The sequence below is a fragment of the Chiloscyllium plagiosum genome, unplaced genomic scaffold, assembly GCF_037043375.1.
Source record: "Chiloscyllium plagiosum isolate Xiang-an unplaced genomic scaffold, Cpla_swu_hap1 HiC_scaffold_34, whole genome shotgun sequence".
Classification (NCBI taxonomy): domain Eukaryota; kingdom Metazoa; phylum Chordata; class Chondrichthyes; order Orectolobiformes; family Hemiscylliidae; genus Chiloscyllium; species Chiloscyllium plagiosum.
Window position 1 is genome coordinate 16,093,622 of NW_028270172.1, and position 16,438 is coordinate 16,110,059.

The 16,438-nt window shown below is 42.1% G+C and overlaps 1 protein-coding gene across 7 annotated transcripts in view; it reads left to right on the forward strand.

The window, feature by feature from the left end:
* eci2 (enoyl-CoA delta isomerase 2) overlaps positions 1-16,438 on the forward strand; it is a 174,423-nt gene that overhangs the window by 20,895 nt on the left and 137,090 nt on the right. The window contains exon 1 of one of the 7 annotated variants that reach the window (XM_087978509.1): positions 6,115-6,208. The exons of 5 other annotated variants lie outside the window; for them this stretch is intronic. The gene's annotated coding sequence lies outside the window, so the exon portion shown is untranslated. Of the gene's footprint in view, positions 1-6,114; positions 6,209-16,438 lie in introns of those variants that run through there. One more of the 7 variants, XM_043719488.2, reaches the window with a different exon arrangement.

The window sequence follows — 16,438 nt, forward strand, 5'->3', positions numbered from 1 at the left end:
CCAAGTTGATTAATCCAGTCAGTATCCATATTCAAATCACCAATAATTACTGTTGTGCCCTTCTCACAAATCCTCATTATTTCCTGGTTTATACTATGTTCTGCTTTGGAAGTATTGTTCAGGGACCTATAAGCTACTCCTAAGGGTTTCTCCCCTTGCTTTTTATTTCTACCCAGACTGAACCAACTGTTTGTTCCCTAATTCCAATATCATTTCTTAATGTAATCCTTAACCAATAAAGCAAATGCGCATAATGCTGTTTCTTGTCTATCCTTTAAGAATACTGAGTGTTCTTGGACATTTAAACTCCCAATCCTGATCTTTCTGTAACCACATTTCAGTAATCCCCACTAGGTTATACACATGTCTTTTCATGCCATTAGCTCATCAAATACTGCAAATTCTGAATAGTGTGGTATAGTTGGGAAGAGATTCATCCCCCTCCAGCTGAAGAAATTTCTCCTTGTCTGTTCTAAAGGATTGTCCATTCATTCTAAGACTGTGTCCTCAGCTCCTAGTCTTCATAGTGTTGGAAACATCATCTCCACTCTTTCCAACCCAATGAGATCTGCCATCATCCTTCTAAACTCCATTAAGTACAAACCTGAATCCTCAACCGCTCCATATATGTGGAGGTGCTAGTGTTGGACTGGGTGGGCCAGGTCAGAAGTCACATGACACCAGTTTAGTGTCCAATAGGTATATTTGAAATCACAAGCTTTTGAAACATCATTCCTTTGTTACTTGAAGTCACCTATTCACCCAACAAAGGAGCAGCACACCAAAGACTTGTAATTTCAAATAAACCTATGTAACCTGGTGTTAGAAAGCAGAGGTCAACACCCCTCTGATAATTAAAACCAAAACACTCAGGAGCACTTCTTCTTTATTAGATTACAAGGCTAAGTGTGACTAGTAGTATAACCTATCTCTCACCCAACAATCTGTTATAAAGGAGTAGTTAAATGAAATAAAATCCTTTCACTCTCACTCCAATTAACAAGTAACAATTCATTTATCTAACTCCAACAGTGAACAAATTAACAGAATTACTAACAAACAAAATAAATCTCTTCTAATTACTACCTATCCCCTTACTGAACTAAATTCTAATAGGTATACTGTTTCAATAACACAGATCCCACTGATATAAATCCAATGTATAAAAACAACAAGTTAAAAACTTAGTCTCTCAAAGTTCATACAGAACAGATCCTCCTGAGCTTTCTATATCATCTTCTGTCATCATCTGTCTGAAGTGCTTTCTCAGTCATTTTCTGGTGTCAAAAATATTCACTAAATATGCCATGTACTCTTAGTTTAAAGAGTGCTTCTTGTGAAAGCCAGGTACAGCTTTCTCAGTCGGCTCTCCCTTCTCTGTCCCATTGCCCCTCCATTATATACCCCAATGATTAATCGCATTCTTGCAATATGATTGGTTTCAGGTTCTCAACAATGTCAGATTTGAATTTAATTGATCCTTGGTCTCCAAGTGCCTCTTCAACTTAATTGGCTGAATTTAAACTGTTGGGTAAAAATGCTGGTTGGACCTGCTAACAAAACGGCTTTTTGATCCATTGTGTTCATTTGAGTACCTGCAGCTGCTTACCCATAGACATTCATTTTAAAATCTCTAAGCACTGAAAAGAACACAAGCTTTTAAAGGGACATTGCAATGATTTCCCCATTTACAATTTTACCATTTTTTACACACTAACTTCATGACACTGGTGTCATGTGATTTTTGACCTGCTGCTCCTATGACAAGTTCTCCATCTCTAGGATCATTCTTGTAAACCTCCTCTGGACCTTCTCCAAGGGGCCAGCGTTATACTTCCTTAGATGAGGGTTCAACACTGCTCACAACATTCCAAAAGCAGTCTGACGAGAGCCTTGTGCAGCCTCAGTTGTACATATAAGATAATCAGAGGGTTAGATAGGGTGGATAGGGAGAACCTTTTTCCAAATAAGGTGACAGCAAGCATAGCTTTAAATTGACCATTTGATAGATATAGGACGGATTGTACCTAAATTGGAAGGGGACTAATACACTGGCAGGGAGATTTGCTAGAACTGCTTGGGAGGATTTAAACTAGTAAGGTGTGGGAGGGTGGAACCCATGGAGATAGTGAAGAAAGAGATCGATCTGAGACGGGTACAGCTGAGAACAGAAGTGAGTCAAACAGTCAGGGCAGGCAGGGACAAGGTAGGACTAATAAATTAAACTGCATTTATTTCAATGCAAGGGGCCTAACACGGAAGGCAGATGAACTCAGGGCATGGTTAGGAACATGGGACTGGGATATCATAGCAATTATGGAAACATGGCTCAGGAATGGGCAGGACTGGCAGCTTAATGTTCCAGGATACAAATGCTACAGGAAGGATAGAGAGGGAGGCAAGAGAGGAGGGGGAGTGGCATTTTTGATAAGGGATAGCATTACAGCTGTGCTGAGAGAAGATATTCCTGGAAATACATCCAGGGAAGTTATTTGGGTGGAACTGAGAAATAAGAAAGGGATGATAACCTTATTGGGATTGTATTATAGACCCCCTAATAGTCAGAGGGAAATTGAGAAACAAACTTGTAAGGAGATCTCAGCTATCTGTAAGAATAATAGGGTAGTTATGGTAGGGGATTTTAATTTTCCAAACATAGACTGGGACTGCCATAGTGTTAAAGGTTTAGATGGAGAGGAATTTGTTAAGTGTGTACAAGGCAATTTTCTGATTCATTATGTGGGTGTACCTACCAGAGAAGGTGCAAAACTAGACCACCTCTTGGGAAATAAGGCAGGGCAGGTGACTGAGGTGTCAGTGAGGGAGCACTTTGGGGCCAGTGACCATAATTCTATTTGTTTTAAAATAGTGATGGAAAAGGATAGACCAGATCTAAAATTTGAAGCACTAAATTGGAGAAAGGCCAATTTTGATGGTATTAGGCAAGAACTTTCGAAAGCTGATTGGAGGCAGATGTTCACAGGTAAAGGGACGGCTGGAAAATGGGAAGCCTTCAGAAATGAGATAACAAGAATCCAGAGAAAGTATATTCCTGTCAGGGTGAAAGGGAAGGCTGGTAGTTGTAGGGAATGCTGGATGACTAAAGAAATTGTGGGTTTGGTTAAGAAAAAGAAGGAAGCATATGTCAGGTATAGACAGGATAGATCGAGTGAATCCTTAGAAGAGTATGAAGAAGGTAGGAGTATACTTAAGAGGGAAATCAGGAGGGCAAAACGGGGACATGAGATAGCTTTGGCAAATAGAATTAAGGAGAATCCAAAGGGTTTTTACAAATATATTAAGGACAAAAGGGTAACTAGGGAGAGAATAGGGCCCCTCAAAGATCTGCAAGGCGGCCTTTGTGTGGAGCCACAGAAAATGGGGGAGATACTAAATGAATATTTTGCATCATTATTTAATGTGGAAAAGGATATAGAAGATATAGACTGTAGGGAAATAGATGGTGACATCTTGCAAAATGCCAGGATTTCAGAGGAGGAAGCGCTGGATGTCTTGAAACAGGTAAAGGTGGATAAATCCCCAGAACCTGATCAGGTGTACGCGAGAACTCTGTGGGAAACTAGAGAAGTGATTGCTGGGCCTCTTGCTGAGATATTTGTATCATTGATCGTCACAGGTGAGGTGCCAGCAGACTGGAGGTTGGCAAACATGGTAAAGACAAGCCAGGGAACTATAGACCGGTGAGCCTGACCTCAGTGGTGGGCAAGTTGTTGGAGGGAACCCTGAGGGACAGGATGTACATGTATTTGGAAAGGCAAGGACTGATACGGAATAGTCAACATGGCTTTGTGCGTGGGAAATCATGTCTCACAAACTTGATTGAGTTTTTTGATGAAGTATCAAAGAAGATTGATGAGGGCAGAGCAGTAGATGTGATCTATATGGACTTCAGTAAGGCGTTTGACAAGGTTCCCAATGGGAAACTGATTAGCAAGGTTAGATCTCATGGAATACAGGGAGAACTAGCCATTTGGATACAGAACTGGCTCAAAGGTAGAAGACAGAGGGTGGTGGTGGAGGGTTGTTTTTCAGACTAGAGGCCTGTGACCAGTGGAGTGCCACAAGGTTCGGTGCTGGGTCCTCTACTTTTTGTCATTTACATAAATGATTTGGATGCGAGCATAAGAGGTACAGTTAGTAAGTTTGCAGATGACACCAAAATTGGAGGTGTAGTGGACAGCGAAGAGGGTTACCTCAGATTACAACAGGATCTGGACTTATACACTTAATGGTGCGGTCCTAGGGAGTGTTGCTGAACAAAGAGACCTTGGATGCAGGTTCATAGCTCCTTGAAAGTGGAGTTGCAGGTTGATAGCATAGTGAAGAATGGGTTTGGTATGCTTTCCTTTATTGATCAGAGTATTGAGTACAGGAGTTGGGAGGTCATGTTGTGGCTGTACAGGACATTGGTTAGGCCAGTGTTGGAATATTGCGTGCAATTCTGAACATCTTTCTGATAGGAAGGAGACGTGAAACTTGAAAGGGTTCAGAAAAGATTTACAAGGATGTTGCCAGGGTTGGAGGATTTGAGCTATAGGGAGAGGCTGAACAGGCTGGGGCTGTTTTCCCTGGAGCGTCGGAGGCTGAGGGGTGACCTTATAGAGGTTTACAAAATTATGAGGGGCATGGATAGGATAAATAGACAAGGTCTTTTCCCTGGGATCAGAGAGTCCAGAACTAGAGGGCATAGGTTTAGGGTGAGAGGGGAAAGATATAAAAGAGATCTAAAGGGCAACTTTTTCACATAGTGTGGTACGTGTATGGAATGAGCTGTCAGAGGAAGTGGTAGAGGCTGGTACAATTGCAACATTTAAGAGGCATTTGGATGGGTATATGAATAGGAAGGGTTTTGGAGGGATATGGGCTGGGTGCTGGCAGGTGGGACTAGATTGGGTTGGGATATCTGGTCAGCATGGACGGATTGGACCGTCCATGCTGACCAGCATGCTGTACTTCTCTATGACTCTATATAGGCAGATGTCAGAGGCAGTTTCTTTACTCAGAGAGTAGTAAGGGTATGGAATGCTTTGCCTGCAATGGTAGTAGATTCGCCAACATTAAGTACATTTAAGTCGTCATTCGGCATGTATATGGAATAGTGTAGTTAGATGAGCTTCAGATTGGTATGACAGGTCGGCGCAACATCAAGGGCCGAAGGGCCTGTACTGCGCTGTAATGTTCTATGTTCTATCTCTGCCCTTGTAATCGAGCCCTCTTGAAATGAATGCCAACATTGCATTTGTCTTCCTACCTGCCAAATGAACCTGCACTTTAGCCATAAGAGGATTCTGAACTAAGACTCCCAAGTTCCTTTGTGTTTCAGGTTTCTGAAGCCTTTCCCATTTATAAATAAGTCTAAGCTTCTATTCTTCCTTCCAAAGTGAATAACCTTCCACTCTCCTAGCCTATCTAAGTACTTCAGCACCCTCCTTGCTCCATCAAGGATCATCTGCAAAGTTCACAAAAATGTTCTGTTCCTTCATTCACATTGTTAATATATAACGTGAATTGTTGTGGTCTCAACATGGACCCTTGTGGACCTCGGAGTCACCAGCTTCCTTCCTGAAAAAGACCCCCTTTTCCTTACTCTCTGCCTTCTGCCAATTAGCCAGCCCTCTGTCCATGCCAGTGCCTTGCCCTGACACCATGGACTCATCTTATTAAGTAGCCTCCTGTGCAACACCTTGTCAAAGGTAATTTTCTTCGTTTTTCTGAGCCATGTTGCTTGACTACAGGCAGCTTCCTCTGTCTTACAATTATAGAGGTTCTAACTTTTAAAAAAAATCTTTCTCTTTATTTTGATGGAACTAAGCTGAGGTTAGGGTTAGTTGAACTTTGACCAACAGTGTGTTTTAAAACGGCAAAAAAAAACACACATGTTTACTGTTTGTTTGTAACTGTCTGGAGGATAATGCAACTTAGTTACTCATTAAACAAACTTTGCGCACAACCTGAAACCGAATACCCAGGATTGGCAGCCTGGTTGGGTATTGAGTTGGTCAATCAAGAGAGGACCAATGCTAACCAGCCCACCACACAGAGTATTGATTTTTTTTTAAAAAGGGACAACTAGTTCTGACTGTTTTTTGATGCTTCAGGACTGGCTGCTGTGTTTTACTCTCTCTAACTTGCTGTTGAGTTAAAGAATTCTTGAATGTTTTGTGAAAAGAATCCCAGTCTGTAAGAAGTAAGTAAATAATTCTGGAACTGAAAATGTGTTGCTGGTAAAGCACAGCAGGTCAGGCAGCATCTAAGGAACAGGAGAATCGACATTTTGGGCATAAGCCCTTCATCAGGAATGAGGAAAGTGTGTTCAGCAGGCTAAGATAAAAGGTAGGGAGGAGGGACTTGGGGGAGGGGTGTTGGAAATGTGATAGGTGGAAAGAGGACAAGGTAAGGGTGATAGGTTAGAGTGGGGTGGGGGCGGAGAGGTCAGGAAGAAGATTGTAGGTTAGGAGGGCGGTGCTGAGTTCGAGGGATTTGACTGAGACAAGGTGGGGGGAGGGGAAATGAGGAAACTGGTGAAATCCGAGTTCATCCCTTGTGGTTGGAGGGTTCCCAGGCGGAAGATGAGGTGCTCTTCCTCCAACCGTCGTGTTGTTGTGGTCTGGCGGTGGAGGAGTCCAAAGAACTGCATATCCTTGGTGGAGTGGGAGGGGGAAGTTGAAGTGTTGGGCCACAGGGTGGTTGGGTTGGTTGGTCCGGATGTCCCAGAGGTGTTCTCTGAAGCGCTCTGCAAGTAGGCGGCCTGTCTCCCCAATATAGAGGAGGCCACATCGGGTGCAGCGGATGCAATAGATAATGTGTGTGGAGGTGCAGGTGAATTTCTGGTGGATATGGAAGTTTCCTTTGGGGCCTTGGAGGGAGGTGAGGGGGGAGGTGTGGGCGCAAGTCTTACACCTTCTGCGGTTGCAGGGGAAGGTGCCGGGAGTGGAGGTTGGGTTGGTGGGGGGTGTGGATCTGATGAGGGAGTCACGGAGGGAATGGTCTTTACGGAACGCTGATAGGGGAGGCCCTCCCCTCTCCTATGGATCTCTTTCCTAAAACTGAATTGATATTACTAGTAGACTTTTCAACGATCCCAAAGAGTCTTTGTGACTCTCTATTTATTCAAGATCAAAGCTAACAAACAAGAATATTTTTATATGTGGAGAAGAACGGTTGTGTTTTTGAAGGAACAGCTTCTCATCCATGGCAGAGGAAATTGGCCATGAAACTAGTGCTTTGGAATGGTGAATCAGATCCTGCATAAGATTAATATTTTCGCAGGGTAGGTCATATAACCTCGAACGTCTCCAAAGTGAGAAGACCTACCTCCTGCAGAAGATTTTGCTATCTGTGCTAAGAAGGGAGATGAGTGCCCACTATTGAGTAGGAGGAATTTCACCCTTTTTTCCCCAACAAACACAGATGCATTCACAGCAACAGGATGATGACAAACACGTAAAAGTGCTACTCCAGAATCTGCAGCTTAGTCAATTACCCCTCAGATGTCCCAGAACATCCTGAAGAACTCCAGCTCATATGACCCCAGAGATTTGCTCCTTGAAAGGCTGTCCAAGGTACAGGTTATCTACACCATTGTAAGCAGTACAGTACTTCAAAACTGAACCTTGATACCTCTGGATCTCTTTAAAGAAAACAGCCATCTGCCAATGGCATGCTTATCAACCTGCCTTTTTGTTATTGAGAAAATAGACAAGCCATAGACCAGACCATGAAGGATCAGGGCTGTGAGCTTGTATATGTGACTTGGGACCAGAAGGTTTGCAGGCCTTCTGCTTTTGCTCCATATAATTTCCAAAGCTCTGAGTCCTCTGCAACCTAACTGAAACGGGAGCTTAGCACAATAGTCCAGTCTCTTTGGACAGGCAAATAGGCTATATACTGCCTCTCTCTTTAGTCTCCAGAGTTCTGGTTCTATGCAATGTAACAACAGCAAAGTCTGTCCTTTTCTTTAGATGTTGATGAATAAAGGTAGCCAGTTACACTGTAGCTACCCCAGAGGGCTTGTTTTCAGAAAATAATTATGCTGGAACCTATAAATAAATACATCCTTATCTCTTCACTCAGTTGTTTCAGAGTATTCGCAAAACCTACACTTATTGGATATGCACAAGTCATTATCCAATTAGTGTTCTCCACATGTGTACACTTGACCTTATTGATACAATTAACAGATGTTAGCTTGATACAATAAGGAAAACTCAATTAATTTGAAAAGTACAATGAAGTTGAAGGAAATAAGTAGGCATAGAGAAATAAGAGTAGATCAATAATAAAATAAAAGTCTATAGCAAATTAATAACTTATATTTATGTGAAGCAATTACAATTAGCATATTGAAATATCCCAAGGTCTTTCACAGGAACACCATCAGACAAGATTTGAACTACTTAAGGTGATACGAGGGCCATTGACCAAAAACTTGGTTAAAGAGATAGGGGTCAAACCATTGAGGGATTTGACATCATGGATCAGAATTTTAACTCTTAATTAGGAATTGATGTAGGCCTACTAGCAGAAGACTAATAGGGTTTGATACGTTAGGATAGGGATTGTGAAGCTGAGATATCAAATTTAGAGGCTAGAACTTAGGAAGTTGACTATTCATATGTTGGAACAGTCAAGACTAGAGATGACAAAGATATGGATGAGGGTTTTGTCATCATATGACAGAATCTCAAGCAGCATGTAGTGATGGTGACTGAGCAAGGGAGCGAGTAGTTTGCTGGTACATCCTCCAGCAAGTGGTGACAGTGAAGAAGGGCACCTGGAGCAGTTGAACGGATTCTAACTGAGAATGAAAGGTATTTTTGATGGAAGGAGGGATGACAGGAATGAGTAGCAGATGAGACAAAGGATTGGCCTTTATCCTAGGGTAGGGGAGTCCAGAACTAGAGGGCATAGGTTTCGGGTGAAAGAGGAAAGATACAAAAGTGACCTAAGGGGCAACTTTTTCACAGAGGGTGGTGTGTGTATGGAATGAGCTGTCAGAGGAACTGGTGGAGGCTGGTACAACTACACCATTTAAAAAGAATCTGAATGGGTACATGAATAAAAAGGATTTAGAGGGATATAGTCCAAATGTTGGGAAGTTGGAATAAGAAAGTTAGGATATCTGGTCAGCATGGACAAGTTGAACTGAAGTGTCTGTTTCCATGCTGTACATCTGTATGACTGTTCAGCCCAATGTAACCTACAGACTTTGTTATATACATACTGTAAATAGTTCCTTTTATTTCTTAATTACCTTTCCTGTTTGTAATTACCTGATGTCAGTATTGCTGCTTCATGATCTTTGGGTCTACTGTGTGTTGAAATTTCATGTGACTAACATTTGACCTGAGGTAGGAGTAGTAGAGTCAGCTGATGCTGCAGAAGTAGCATTAAGTGCAGATGTATGGTTGGAAACAAATTTTGACATCATCTAGAACTCCAAAGTTCAACTTAATGTAGTGCAAATGGTGTTGTGGCGTAATGATATTGTCACTACTGCTGACCCTGATACCTTGGGTTCAAATCTCATCTGTTCCAGAGGTGTGTAATAATTTCTCTGAACAGGTTGAGGAGAAAGTATATAGTGCAAAGTAGACAGATTAATTGAGTGGCTAGGCAAGAAAGTGGCACGGATTGAAGGCAATTGCTGCAATCTTCCTGTTTGTTTAACTGGAGAAAATTTCTACTGATACATTATTGGATGTCAGAGAAGCATTCTGACAATTTAGAAATGGTGAAGAATGATTAACAGCATTCTTTTTAAAATAAAAGTTTTGTCCTATGTGATTGGGCTAATTAGTGCCCAAGAAGAAGGAGATCTTTTGGTAGACTTAAAAGGTATAGCTGAGGTACTAAGTGAGTGCTTTGCATGTTTGTAATGGAAGAGGACTTTTTCAAAGCTGTGGCACATAACAACATAGGAAAGGAGATTCCATGTGATAAAAATAAGTAGTACAATGATCGCCGACCGTGCATAAACTGGATAAGTGACTTGATGGAATGCATCCTAGCTTATGAAGGGTAGTAATCATGGAGATGTTGGCTGCAGTTTTTCAATCTTACTCAGATCGAGGGGTTTGCCAATGGACTGGGATATTGCAAAAATGGTCCATTTGCCAATTATAGGCCAATCATTAAGTGGTAGGGAAGCTTTCAGAAACTAGAATTCAGGAGACATTATGATATCACTTCGAATAGAATAGAAATTTATTGTAAGTGTACTTATACATGAAAAATGTGTGAAAGTTTTCTAAGTAGCCCTACCATGGTGCTTATATTAATGACAAAAGTCATACATAATGATTTTTTAAAAAGTAAAATTTAAGCCAAAAGTTCATCGCAGTTCAGCTAACAGCTCCTGGCCTCAGAGGAAGCCAATTTAAGAAATGATGGAATATCTGGAATATGCAACCAGGATGAGACCACCATTCCTTAACAAGACTGCCACGCTGGGATGAAACTGCCGTGTCAGGCTACTGGGATAATGGACCGGAAGCCTCCACCGAAGAAAAGGGCCATTCTGGGCCAAGACCACCACTCCTGGATAAGATTGCCTGCCAGACTGCTGGAGTATTTGGAAGCCGGCACCGAAGAAGACTTCCAAATGGGGACGAGAACCGCTTTGCCAGAAGACCACCCCGCTGGGCCGAGACCACCATGCCAGGAAAAGATTGCCACTCCGGTCCACTGGAAGCCACCTCGTCGCTAAGCCAGAGAAGCCATGCGCTGAAGCCGTTAAAAGAAAGTTAGATGAATCTTGATAATAATTATAATAACTGGAAACTTTAAAATAGCAGAGAAAGAAAATGTAAAAGCGGGTGGAGTAGGTGAGCTTCAGGCTCCTGGCCTGTGGAGCCTGTATGTTACGCTGCTACTCTGCTGCCATCTAGACGACCATCTTGATCATTTAGGCAAACTTGGGTTACTTAAGGAGACCTAGCAGGCAAATTGTTGCTTTACTATCGTGATTGACGTTTCTGATGAAGTTAGCTGAGGGTGATACAGCATTTGTTAATGTACTACATAGGTTGTTAGCAAAATTAAAATCCTCGAGGAGAAAAAGAGACAGTTTCAAGATAGATGCAAAATTAGTTTAGGGATGGAAAATAGTTGTGATGAATGGCCAATTTTGTAGACTGCAGAGAAATACATTAGAGTTTCTTAAGCATTAAGACTGCTGTTTTTGCTATACCCTTGTGCCTTTGACTAACAGGTACAGAGTGCAATTTTGAAATTTGCAGAAGACATATAAAGAATGAGAAGATAATAAACTTCAAGAGGACCTAGACAGGCTGTTGTAATATGTGGACACATGGCACAGTGCAATGTGCATGAATTCCCATGCAGGAAAATGTGAGGTGATACGTTTTGGTGAAAAGTGACTTTTCCTTATTTATATGTTGTATGAAATGTGACAATACTGCTTCTTTAACAAGGTTATGTTGTCCTTGGTTTTTTTCAAAAGGGGTCATAAAGACAGAAGTGTTTTTCCAATATGTCTGGAAATGTCTACTTGCGAAAGCTTTTAAAACACTTGTACAATGGAAGGGGAGTGTCCAGTTCAGGGTTTAGTTTGGTTTGGTTTGGTTTTTAGCAAGTAGTCAGTTTTTGAGGCTGCTGGTCAAAGAAAAGCTCCATGCTGATCTTCTCTCTCTGACAGCTCTCCTGTGTTTGAATTTATCTTTTTGTCAAGGGTTATTTATGGGATGTTGCAGGTATTTGGAACAGTTCTTTGTTAAGTTGTGTTTTTGTGTCAGTTGGGTTTTCAAATAGTTATGTTATTCTAAATTCGGTTTTCTTTTGTTCATGTATAAATAAATTCTGTTTTGTTTAAAACTGAGTAGTTAGGCCAGCTGCATCACTCCAGGAATATCCACTCTCTACACCTGCTTAAAACAACTTGACAAGTTAGGGTTTGGGCTACCTTCTTAAATGTTTTGAGGGGGTTTGGTCTGGCCTTGTCCATAACAGAAGGCATATCAAATTTCTATAAAAATCTCTGTGGGCTAGATAGTCTGGCTGGGTACTATGTCCAAATCCAGGCACCATCATTTTGAAAGGTTGTGGCAAATTTGGAGAGAAGAAATTTAAATTTAACACCTAATCCCTGTAACCAGTCAAGTGGAAAAGTTGGGATTTTTCCCCTTTAAAGCAGAAAGACTAAGGGAAGATTTGGTAGAATTATATAAAATTATGAAGAGTTTAGGAAGCATAAAATAAATTAAAAAACTTCCAGTGGCTAAAGGGTCAATATCCAGAAAGCATACATTTAAGGCGATTTCCTCTGGCAACATCCTTGTAAGTCTTTTCTGACTGAACCCTTTTCAAGTTTCACAACATCTTTCCAATAGGAAGGAAAACAGAATTGCACGCGATATTCCAACAGTAGCCAAACCAATGTCCTGTACAGCCGCAACATGACCTCCCAATTCCTGTACTCAATACTCTAACCAATAAAGGAAAGCACACCAAACGCCTTCTTCACTATCGAGTCTACCTGCGACTCCACTTTCAAGGAGCTATGAACCTGCACTCCAAGGTCTCTTTGTTCAGCAACACTCCCTAGGACCTTACCATTAAGTGCATAAGTCCTGCTAAGATTTGCTTTCCCAAAACGCAACACCTCCCATTTATCTGAATTAAACTCCACCTGCCACTTCTCAGCCCATTGGCCCATCTGGTCCAGATCCTGTTGTAATCTGAGGTAACCCTCTTCACTGTCCACTACACCTCCCATTTTGGTGTCATCTGCAAACTTACTAACTGTACCTCTTATGCTTGCATCCAAATCATTTATGTAAATGACAAAAAGTAGAGGGCCCAGCACCGATCTTGTGGCACTCCACTGGTCACAGGCCTCCAGTCTGAAAAACAGCCCTCCACCACCACCCTCTGTCTTCTACCTTTGAGCCAGTTCTGTATCCAAATGGCTAGTTCTCCCTGTATTCCATGAGATCTAACCTTGCTAATCAGTCTCCCATTGGGAACCTTGTCAAACACCTTACTGAAGTCCATATAGATCACATCTACTGCTCTGCCCTCATCAATCTTCTTTGTTACTTCTTCAAAAAACTCAATCAAGTTTGAGACATGATTTCCCACGCACAAAGCCATGTTGACTATCCTGAATCAGTCCTTGCCTTTCCAAATACATGTACATCCTGTCCCTCAGGATTCCCTCCAACAACTTGCCCACCACCGAGGTCAGGCTCACCGGTCTATAGTTCCCTGATTTGTCTTTACCGCCCTTCTTAAACAGTGGCACCATGTTTGCCAACCTCAAGTCTTCTGGCACCTCACCTGTGACTATCAATGATAGAAATATTCGGAAAGATGTTGTGAAACTTGAAAGGGTTCAGAAAAGATTTACAAAGATGTTGTCAGGGTTGGAGGATCTGAGCTACAGGGAGAGGCTGAACAGGGTGGGGCTGTTTCCCCTGGAGCGTCGGAGGCTGAGGGGTGACCTTATAGAGGTTTACAAAATTATAAGGGGCATGGATAGGATAAATAGACAAAGTCTTTTCCCTGGGAGTCAGGCGAGTCCAGAACTAGAGGGCATAGGTTTAGGCTGAGAGGAGAAAAATATAAAAGAGACCTAAGGGGCAACCTTTTCATGCAGAGGGTGGTACGTGTATGGAATGAGCTGCCAGAGGAAGTGGTGGAGGCTGGTACAATTGCAATATTTAAGAGGCATTTGGATGGGTATATGAATAGGAAGGGTTTGGAGGGATAGGGGCCGGGTGCTGACAGGTGGGACTAGATTGGGTTGGGATATCTGGTCAGCATGGACGGGTTGGACCGAAGGGTCTGTTTCCGTGCTGTACATCTCTATGACAAAAGAAATGGAGGCTGTATGAAGAAGGGATATCTTTAAGAAAAGAAAGTTGATTTGACTTGACTTGATTTATTGTTGTCACATGTACCCAAGTACAGTGAAAAGCTTTGTGTACGAACATTACAGGTAGATCATAGTAAGTAAGGACATACAGATCGTAGGGTGCTTAGTCTTCATACAGGTGACACTGCACAGGAGGTGCACTAGACAAGATCAACATTAAAAAAAACAACATTATTTGAAGTTAGAGTCCATTCATCAGTCTAATAATGGCAGGGAAGAACCTGTTCTTGAACCTTTGGTTCGTGCGTTCAAGCTTCTTATCTTCTGCCTGATGAATGAAGTTGTAGGAGATCTTCGATGTTGGCAATCCTTCCGTGGCAATGAGAAGTGTAAATGGAGTCCATGATTGGAAGGTTGGCTTCTGTGATGGTTTAGGCTGTGCACAAAACCTTCTGTAGTTCCTTACGGTCCCGGACAGAGAAGTTCCCGTACCTGGCCATTATGCAACCGGATAGTTTGCTTTCTGTGGTGCATCTAGAAAAATTGATGAAGGTCCTTATGGACATGCCAAATTTCCTAAGCCACCTGAAAAAGAGAAGGTGTTGTTCTGCCATCTTGACCATCGCATCTCCGTGTGAAGTCCAGGATAGGTTGTCTTTTATCGTCACTCTTAGGAACCTGATGCTGTCAAGCTTCTCGACCTCACTCCATTGATGTAGATGGAGACGTGTTCTCCTCCTTTCTCTCTGTAGTCAATGATCAGTTCTTTTGTTTTGCTGACATTGAGAGAGAGGTTGCTATCATTGCATCATGACATCAAACCCTCTACCTCCTCCCTGTATTCTGACTCATCTTTGTTTGATATCCATCCTACTATGGTGGTGTTGTCAGCAAACTTGTAGATGGCGTTTGTTCGGAATTTGGAAATACAGTCGTGGGTGTATAAGGAGTATTGTATGGGACTGAGAACACATCCTTGCAGGGCTCCAGTGTTGAGTGTTATTGTGGAGGAGGTGTGGTTTTCTGTCTTCACTGATTGTAATCTATGGGTCAAGAAACTGAGGATCCAGTTGCTGAGGGCAGATCCAAGACCTGGGTCTCTGAGTTTTAAGATCAGTCTGCAGGGGTTAATGCTGTTTTAGGTGGAGCTGTAGTCAATGAGTAGGAGTCTGACATAGGCGTCTTTGTTGTCCAGATGTTCTAGGGATGAGTGCAGGGCTAGGAAAGTTTTTGAAAGAGATTTCATGAACCGAGGACCTTGGTTTTCCATGGTGTAGCTGGTAGTGATTGAGGGATAAAAGCCATGAATGCATAAGCAGTCAGATATATAAGAACACAAAAGGTTGTAGGAGCAGCATTGAAAATATGCAGTCCCTGTGAGCAGTATGATGTGAAATTCAATTTGAGATCAAACAGCATTCCAAGACTACAAGTATTCTCATTCAGCCTGGAATTGGGATCCAATGGAAATTAATCCCAGAGGTTGCTTTAAGATTTGAAATACAGGTAGTGCCCGCAATCTGAAAGTAGAGCGTTCCCAGGAAACCTTCCATAAAGTCAAAAATAGCATAAAACGAAGCCACATGATTTACTTGGGGAAAAAGTATTTTTCATAAAAGCGAACATCCTCTTCAGATTCGCGAAAACAGGTCCTAATGTAGCTCTTTCGTAAAAGCGAAATTGCGTAAAGTGGGGAATACCTGTAATTCAGGTTGTAAGAGTTGTTAGACCTCGTACTAGTAAGAATTGACCTCATACTCAATAACTGTGTTTCCTGCATCCAACCATTGTCTGGATTATATACAAATATCTCTTGGAAACGTTCGAAAGGGAGAACTGAGAGAAAGTATGGACCTAATGAGTAATGGGATAAATGTACAATGTGAATTGAATAAATTTTGAATAACACCAATGGGATTTGTTTCAATTCATTTGTGGGACCTGGGCATTGTTGGCTTGGTTAGCATTTATTACCTGTCCCTAGTTGCACGTGAGAAAGTAGAGGTGAGCTGCCTCCTTGAACTTCTGTAGACCATGGAGAGGAAATTCCAAGATTTTGACCCTGCTTTTGTCCATGTTTGAACTAACTACCAATGACCTATGGAAGGGCTGCTACAATTGTCAAATACACACATGCTTCCATCAGTCTTGCTCTGGGAGATACTTGAAAATGAACGGCCTCATCAGCAGCAGATTTTTGATACAGGGGTGAAGGAGAGTCCAGGGATCTGAAGGCAGCCAGGAAAGTGGAGTCAAAACACCATCAGATTGGCCATGACGTTATTCAATGCCAGAGCAGGCTTGAGAAAATAAGTGGCCTATTCCTGCACCAGATTCTTCAGGAAAATATTGCAGAGGGAATTGCAGGTGGCCAGTGGGTAAGAGAGCAATAAAGACTTTGAAGTCATAGGACGCACTACCACCTACTTAGGTTTAGACACTGCCTTAACTTCCTTTGTTATTCTGATGACTACCATTTCTGAAAGGTGATATTAAAGGGTCAGATGGTAATACACATCTGCAACCTCCCAAGGAAAGGAAAGCTGACTGTTGGACTTAGTGCCCTTCATATTATCGTAG